Raw genomic sequence first — 8,368 nt, 5'->3', positions numbered from 1 at the left:
AAGGGCCCCCCCCCCCCCCCCCCGCCACAGCCTCAGGCCCTCCACTGGCCTTTCCCCTTCCCCACCTTCCCTGCGATCTGATCTCTGTTCCTTTCTCCTTCTCCAAACCAGATTAAGACTCACATCCTGTGGGCCACCCTCCCTAGTCCCCCCTACTTAAAATCCTGCCTGCGGTTTAGTGAATGGGGGGGGATGCAATTGGGGACTTAAACACACTTAGACTCAAATCTGTTTTGTCCCCCCACCAGTTAGGAGGCCTTAGTCCCTTTACCATGCCTCAGTTTCTTCATCTGCGCGGTGGGGACAGTGCTTGGGACAGGTGTGAAAAGAGCTGTGCAAACGGCCAACGGCAAACCACCCCTGAAATGCCCGTATTTCCTTCCCCATTTGCTCTGTGTCCTTTCGGCAACCTGAATGTCTAACCTATGTCACCTCTCTGGGGTTTGGTGGGGGCCCACCTTCCAGAAACGGCCACCCCTGGGGAGGGAGGCAACCTGGAGTTGGAGTCCAGGGCCCGGATGGGAGTCAAGCCCCTCCCACAGCACTACGTGCCACCCGGCCCTCCTCACTGTGCTCCAGACGCCCCCCCCAACACCCCTCACCCTGCACACACCCTCCTGCCTGCAACTGCCACTCCCCTGCATGTGTGGAGATGCGAGCACATCCAAGCTCTCTCCTCCCGCTCCCCTTCCTCCCCTGGGAAGTCCTCCCTGACTCCCAGACCGCTCAGGCCCCATGGCGCTCCACCGTGCATGGAAAATTGGTGGCCTCTCTCCCATATTCAGTCGTGAATGCCACGGGGATGGAGGCCACGTCTGCCTGACTTGCACTTGCATCCCAGAGCTTCCCATAATGCCCCCTGTGGCTTCCGTGGGCTCTATCTACTTAACGCCGCAGGGTGGAGCCTTAACCTCACCGCCAGATCTGGGTGGGTCTCTACTCCCTTTCTGGAATATTGTTCCCTCAGCAGTTTAATGAACGGGTTTGGGGAGGACGGTCTCTATTGCTTCTGCCCTTGACTTTGAAGGGAGTCTTCAGTCCCTTGGAGGCCGCTGTGTCCCACAGTGTGACGGTGTGGGCAGGACAGGCTGTGGGACACCCCGGCCACCTGTGCCCTCATCGTAAGTAGCTCTTTCTCAGAGCACTGGGGTCACTCTCCCCGAGGGCAGCGGAGGATAATGGGGGACGGGTGTCAAGTCTGAGGGGGAGCCCTGACCCTGGAAATAATCCACTGGCCCATCTAGGAGAAGAAACCAGAAGGTCACTTAGCTCACAGTACTGGGCACGGGCTACAGCCACCAGCCAATCATCTGAGGCCTGAGAGTGGAAGTCAGGGGCGGCTCTGAGATTTCCATGATCTCAGATCATCCAAACCTTCCACTGGACCGCCAGACTGTAAGAGTCCTGCCCTGTTCCGATAGCGAGGGGCAGGCACCCCCCTTGGATCGGTGCTGCTCCAGGGACTCACACAGCTCCCGCCACCTGCTTGTGTGGTGACCGCTCTCCCGCGGGGACGGTGGGTGCCGGCAGGAGTGGCCCCAGCGAGCTCCCCTGGGCCTCTAGTTCCCACCCATCTGCTCCGTGTAGGTCTGCAGAGAGACCCCCCCCCGGGCTGTGGGGAGACCCCCATTCTGCTCTGGTGACCCAACTCTGGTGGTCTGAGCTTGCTCTGTGTTGGTTTGGTTACCTGTGAAACGAGGGGCTAGAAATGCGTCCCGGGCACATCTCCAGAGACGCCTCAGGGAGATCACGGGGCAGAGGCGGGCTGGCCTGGGCTCTGCTGCTGGGGCAGGAGTCAGCTCAAAGTGTCCAAAGTAGAGAGGGGAGCGATAATGACTACACGGGAACATGTCTGCCGCATCAGACAGAGGACGGTCGCCCCCATGTCCGTGGGAGAGAACGTCCCAGATAGAACCCAATTCGATTCCTTCAGTCCCAAACCCCGATTTCTGGGCCAGAGAACCCCCTGGCCCAGTTTGGATCAGTTTCCTACTTCTCTACTTTGGCCTCACTGGCTCTNTAGGACATGAAAGTGCCGGTTCTAGTGCTGAGTGATTGGAGATTTTGGAGATTCGACAGGAATCCATCAGTGCCCAGAGAAGGTGCTGGCAACCCAGGCTGCTTCTGGGAGGGCTGGGGGAGGGGAGGTCTGAACTGGCTTCAGAGGGGAGATGGCATCTGGGCTGTGTCATCCAGGCGGAGTGAGAGTTTGCCATGGGAAGATGATGGAAGGGCCTTCCAGGCAGGGGGAACAGCCTGCCCGAAGGCACAGAGGCCAGAAAAGGCAGGAGGCGGGGAGTCCTCTGGGACTGGAAGGAGAGAGGAGGGTTCGAAACCAGACGAGGAAGGGCCTCTTGCCCTGAATCTCCAGGCAGCACTCACACAACATGAACTAATAACAACAATAACAAAGAGAATTACTATTACTATTATCACTATCACCAGTAACACCCCTGACAGCTTCGACTGCCGGGGCCTATCTCAGATACTTCTCGCAAAGCGATGGAGCAGTTTTTATGGCAGCTCAGGGAGGCAGGCAAGGACATGCTGGCTGGAGGGGTAGTTTGAGGGGGGCCCTTCCCCAGCTGTCAGCCCCTTTGGGCCGGGCCAAGTGGCCTGTCTTCCAGCCGTGACCAGCAAGCCTGACATTTCTGGAAGAGAGGAAGCGAGCCGCCCCCGCTGTCCCAGGGGGAAGCAGGGCAGCAGTGCACTAACAGGGGGGAGGGGTCCTGGGAGTGTCCCGCCCCAGGGAGCCCCAGCTTTCACCCTGACGGCCCAGGGACTTCCAAGACTCCAACCTCGTGGTGTCTGCTGAGCGGAGGATCAGGGTGTCCTCCCCAAACTGGGCTTCTAATTGCATCATTTTCTCTTCCACAGACACAAGGGAGGTTTTAGCTGAAATGCTGGCTTGGGGAGAAGACACAATGGACCCGTGTCCAGAAATGATCCAAGAAACGAGTTTAGAGTCTGTCTCTGGATGGTTTCTGCTTCCTCTCCTTTTCTGCCTGAGATTCCTCATGAGTAGACCGAGAATGCAGCTCCATGAGCAGAAGTGGGTTCACATCTGGAGACAGTGGTCAGTGGGGAGACCCAGCTGGGCCTGGGGGCCCAGCTCTGAGGATGAGGGTGGAGCCGGGCCTTGGTGATGGGGAAAAAGGCTCCAGAATGGAGAGAGGCTCACAAAAGGAGAGAACACCTGTGCCCCAGCACCCCTCCCTTTCCCACCCCCACCGCACTTTCTCCCGCAGGCATAGTGAGGGGTCCAGGCTCTTCAGGCAAACCGTGCCAGGCACTGCGCCTTTGCACATGCTGTTCCCTGCCCAGGACTGCCCTTCTTACTACTGGAAAAGCCCCTGCAGCCTTGCAGCCACGTGCCCCTCTCTGCAATGTCTCCGCTCCCCCCCCACCACCATCGTTCTTCTACGACCTTTCCAGCTGCAGACACTCGCTTTTAGAAACTCCTTTCACCCATCAGATCAAACGTGTTAAAATGTCCCAATGCCACCCACTAAATACAAATTATATGTGACGATGCAAAAGCTGAGCTGGGGCGGACGGATGAGCAGTTGATACTATTATGCTTTGTAGACATTTGATTAAACATTTATCAATTTCAACTTTGCAGCTTTCTGTTTTTATTTGAACCCAAATAAATTGTTTTCCTGGGCCTTAACCATTTTCATAGGCCCTTAAGAGCTCTTGGGCCCTGGCACTTCGCCCAGAACAGAGTCTGGTGGAGAAAACGCTCCCACCCCGCCCCCACCCCAGGCAGATCAAGTCCATGTCCTTGGCTGGCCCAGGGCCACCGAGTGAGCGATGTGCTGCTGTAGTTCTCGGCTGGGGCAGCCGTGCCTCTGGACGAGAGGCGCCGGAGGTTGGATATCACATCGGACAGTTCTCCACGCTGCACGCTCAAGCCCAGGGTCAAACATGGAGAAAAATTAGGTCGTGTTTACTGAAACAAAGAAGCAAGAGAGGAAGGGAGGGAGGAAGAGACAGAGACAGAGAGGGAGAGAGAAAAAAGGAAGCGGGGGGAGGGAGAGGAAAGGGGGGGAGAGAGCAGATAGGATTGTTTGCAGGTTGTGATGGGCTCTCTCTGCTTCCCCCCTCCCTGTTTCCCACAAGGGATCTCAGAGACCCCTCTCCACGGAGGCGGGACGTTTCTTCCCCAGGAGCTGTTGCTGGGATGGGGCATCCCTGAGGCTCTTCTAGGAAGCAGGTGGGTGTGACTGACGGCCTCTCTGGGTGAGACTCCCTCCTCCCTCCCAGCAGGGCCGGGATGGTACCGAGCAGGTGGGTGCAGCTCTGGACAGTCCTCCCCCCCTCTCCCCCGCAGTAGATGGACATTCCAGCAGCAGCCTGGCTGGTTAGATCTGGGTCTGGACGTCCCCACTCACATTCTGTCTGATCCCTAAGGGGGTGACATCCCCCACCATCACCTCTCCCCATCCCCCAAAGCTGATGTCCACAGGCCCACTGGACCCTTCCACGCCCAAGTCACACCACGTTCCCCTCGCTCACTCTGCCTAGTCCCACCTGCCTTCCCGAGGCCCCTTGGACACTGCAAGCACATGCTCACCACAGGGCCTTTGCACTAGCTGTTCCCCCTGCCCGGAAGGCTCATCCTGCAGATATCCACGTGCTTCCTTCCAACTTCATCCCATGTCACCTCCTCAGCAGGGTCTCCTCCCCTGACCACCCCACCTAACAGGACCTCCTTCCTTCCTCCGGGGACCCACAGGGGGATTGGCTGAAGGTTCCATGAAGGACTCTCAGCCTGGGAATCTCATGGGAAGAAAAGAAACGAGCATGTGCTGAGCACCTGCTGTGTGCCAGGCCTTCGATCAGAGCCACCTCTGTGACCTTATTTGATCACAGGGGTCCTTTCAGAGAGGACCACGCCATCTTCCCCTGTTTACAGGTGAGGAAACAGGCTCAGGGAGGGGAACCGACCTGCCCCAAGGCCTCACAGTTTGTAAGTGACAGAGCTGTCCCCAGCCCTCCACCCACTGCCCTGGAGACGGAGGTGTGGGACCCTCGGCATCGGAGGGGACAGCCGGTGCGGACGAGACCGTCCGGGGGAGTGTAGACAGTGAAGGGAAGGAGGACCCTCTACTGAGGGGTTAGGGTTAGGGGGGTGGGAGGAGAGAGGAGGTAGAGAAGCAGCCGAGTGGGGATCAGAGCCAGGCCAGCAGAGAGGCAGCGGGAGGGCTCCCAGGAAGAGGAAGCCTGGAAGTGGGTGAAAAAAAGTGGTCCGTGGCAGCCTTGGTGGGCCTGACTTCCCTACTGATCAGCTGAGTCCTGGCTTTGCCTCTGATCTCAGGTTTCTTTCTTTCTTTTTTAATGTTTTATTTNGACGGAGGAAGAAGGGGAGAGGGAAAAAAGGAAGCGGGGGGAGGGAGAGGAAAGGGGGGGAGAGAGCAGATAGGATTGTTTGCAGGTTGTGATGGGCTCTCTCTGCTTCCCCCCTCCCTGTTTCCCACAAGGGATCTCAGATCCTCTCCACGGAGGCGGGGCGTTTCTTCCCCAGGAGCTGTTGCTGGGATGGGGCATCCCTGAGGCTCTTCTAGGAAGCAGGTGGGTGTGACTGACGGCCTCTCTGGGTGAGACTCCCTCCTCCCTCCCAGCAGGGCCGGGATGGTACCGAGCAGGTGGGGGCAGCTCTGGACAGTCCTCCCCCCCTCTCCCCCGCAGTAGATGGACATTCCAGCAGCAGCCTGGCTGGTTAGATCTGGGTCTGGACGTCCCCACTCACATTCTGTCTGATCCCTAAGGGGGTGACATCCCCCACCATCACCTCTCCCCATCCCCCAAAGCTGATGTCCACAGGCCCACTGGACCCTTCCACGCCCAAGTCACACCACGTTCCCCTCGCTCACTCTGCCTAGTCCCACCTGCCTTCCCGAGGCCCCTTGGACACTGCAAGCACATGCTCACCACAGGGCCTTTGCACTAGCTGTTCCCCCTGCCCGGAAGGCTCATCCTGCAGATATCCACGTGCTTCCTTCCAACTTCATCCCATGTCACCTCCTCAGCAGGGTCTCCTCCCCTGACCACCCCACCTAACAGGACCTCCTTCCTTCCTCCGGGGACCCACAGGGGGATTGGCTGAAGGTTCCATGAAGGACTCTCAGCCTGGGAATCTCATGGGAAGAAAAGAAACGAGCATGTGCTGAGCACCTGCTGTGTGCCAGGCCTTCGATCAGAGCCACCTCTGTGACCTTATTTGATCACAGGGGTCCTTTCAGAGAGGACCACGCCATCTTCCCCTGTTTACAGGTGAGGAAACAGGCTCAGGGAGGGGAACCGACCTGCCCCAAGGCCTCACAGTTTGTAAGTGACAGAGCTGTCCCCAGCCCTCCACCCACTGCCCTGGAGACGGAGGTGTGGGACCCTCGGCATCGGAGGGGACAGCCGGTGCGGACGAGACCGTCCGGGGGAGTGTAGACAGTGAAGGGAAGGAGGACCCTCTACTGAGGGGTTAGGGTTAGGGGGGTGGGAGGAGAGAGGAGGTAGAGAAGCAGCCGAGTGGGGATCAGAGCCAGGCCAGCAGAGAGGCAGCGGGAGGGCTCCCAGGAAGAGGAAGCCTGGAAGTGGGTGAAAAAAAGTGGTCCGTGGCAGCCTTGGTGGGCCTGACTTCCCTACTGATCAGCTGAGTCCTGGCTTTGCCTCTGATCTCAGGTTTCTTTCTTTCTTTTTTAATGTTTTATTTTAGTTTTGAGAGAGAGAGAGAGAGAGAGAGAGAGAGAGACAGCGCAAGTGGGGGAGGGGCAGAGGGAAAGGGACACAGAAGGTGAAGCAGGTTCCAGGCTCTGAGCTGTCAGCACAGAGCCGGATGCGAGGCTAGAGCTCACCTACGGGGAGATCATAACCTGAGCCGAAGTCAGATACTCAACGAACTGAGCCACCCAGGTGCCCCCTGACCTCAGGTTTCTAATCGGTGAAATGGGGCTGAGAATGTTTGCAGGTGCTCGAGGCTCTGCAGGGAGAGGTGACCAAAAGCAGCGCTGGCAGGTGTGTAGCGCCACCACCGTGCGCCCATCGGGAAGAGGTTAGAGCGTGGGCTCTCTGGATTTAACAGCACTTCCTGGATGCGGTGACCTGAGGCCTAATGCCTCAGTTTCCCCGTACGTAAAACGGGGAGAATAGCGTGCCAGCCCGGGTTGTGTCGAATGAAACGAAGCCTCTCACGTGCTGTAAATGTCCTGTGGCTCAGCACCCGTGCGGAGGAAGTGCTCCCTTGTAATAAAGAGCGACAGCAGGGGTGAGTGGGACTCCGGCCCTCCGGGTGGGGGCTTTCTGCCACCTCCAGCTTCCAGGGATCCTGCAGTGCGGGAGGTGAGGGTGCAGACTGATCACAGCTTGCCTGGTAGACGACAGAGAGAACGGCACCAGACACCCCCGGCCAGGCCCCAGCGCCGCATTCTAACTGCACAAATGTGGACAAAGCTCTCCCTTCCCACCCCACCCCCAGCCTCCAGCCCCAGTGTCTACATCTGCAAATGGCCACGATGTCCAGCGGCCCCCTGGAGGCGTTGCTGGGGAGACTCAAATGAAATGAGTCAGAGAAGGAAAGCTGTGCTCAGAGACCAAGGTAAGCAGCAGGGCCAGGACTCGAACACACATCTGCAGGCAGCCAAGGCCCGGGGTCTCACCACCAGGGCGCAGCACCCTCTTTAGCTGAGTGCTCTCCCCCCACGTGCCCACCGCAGGCCCTCGGCCAGAGCCTTGTTGTTGTAGCCCTGGTTGTCTCCTGGGAAAATCCGGAGTTTTCCATCAGGGCTTTCGATCAGGTCTGCAGAGTGCCTGGTACACAGCGCCATCTGGGACCTGGTGAGCGAGACGGTGGTGACGATGGCAGTGAGGGCGACGCTGGGTGGGGACACTGGTAGAAGCGACCGGGAGAAGAGGGCTCCTGGGGAAAGATCCAGCGCCTATAGCCGAAGACAGGAGACTTCTAGTATTGTGCCTCCGCCCGCCCTCCCCTCCGGCTGCCACCATCCTAGGAGAGAGGGACAGGCGGCTTCACTTCCCCCCCAGGGCCGGACCTGCGGGGATGGGGGTGGGGTACAGCAGGTGGGGCAGGCCTCTCTGGCTTGTTAGAGGGAGACCCTTCACCCCCGCGCCCAGCAGCCCTGCCGGCTCTTCTGATCTAATTAGCATCGCCGAGAATTACACTCTGCACTCAGGCAGGCGCCGGCTCCCCTGAGAACAGCGCAGAACTAATACTGCTTAAATAGGAAATGGTTCCTGCCCTCAGGCCCGAGGCGAGGAGGCACAAACCAGAAACATGACTTGTAATTACCAGCTTTGATGAGGGAGTGTGGTTACACAAAAAAAAAAAAAAAAATAAAAAACTAAAAAAAAA

The sequence above is a fragment of the Crocuta crocuta genome, unplaced genomic scaffold, assembly GCF_008692635.1.
Source record: "Crocuta crocuta isolate KB4526 unplaced genomic scaffold, BGI_CrCroc_1.0 scaffold127, whole genome shotgun sequence".
In the NCBI taxonomy this organism is placed as follows: Eukaryota; Metazoa; Chordata; class Mammalia; order Carnivora; family Hyaenidae; genus Crocuta; species Crocuta crocuta.
The sequence above is the reverse complement of the archived record's forward strand: the minus strand, read 5'-3'. Positions refer to the sequence as shown.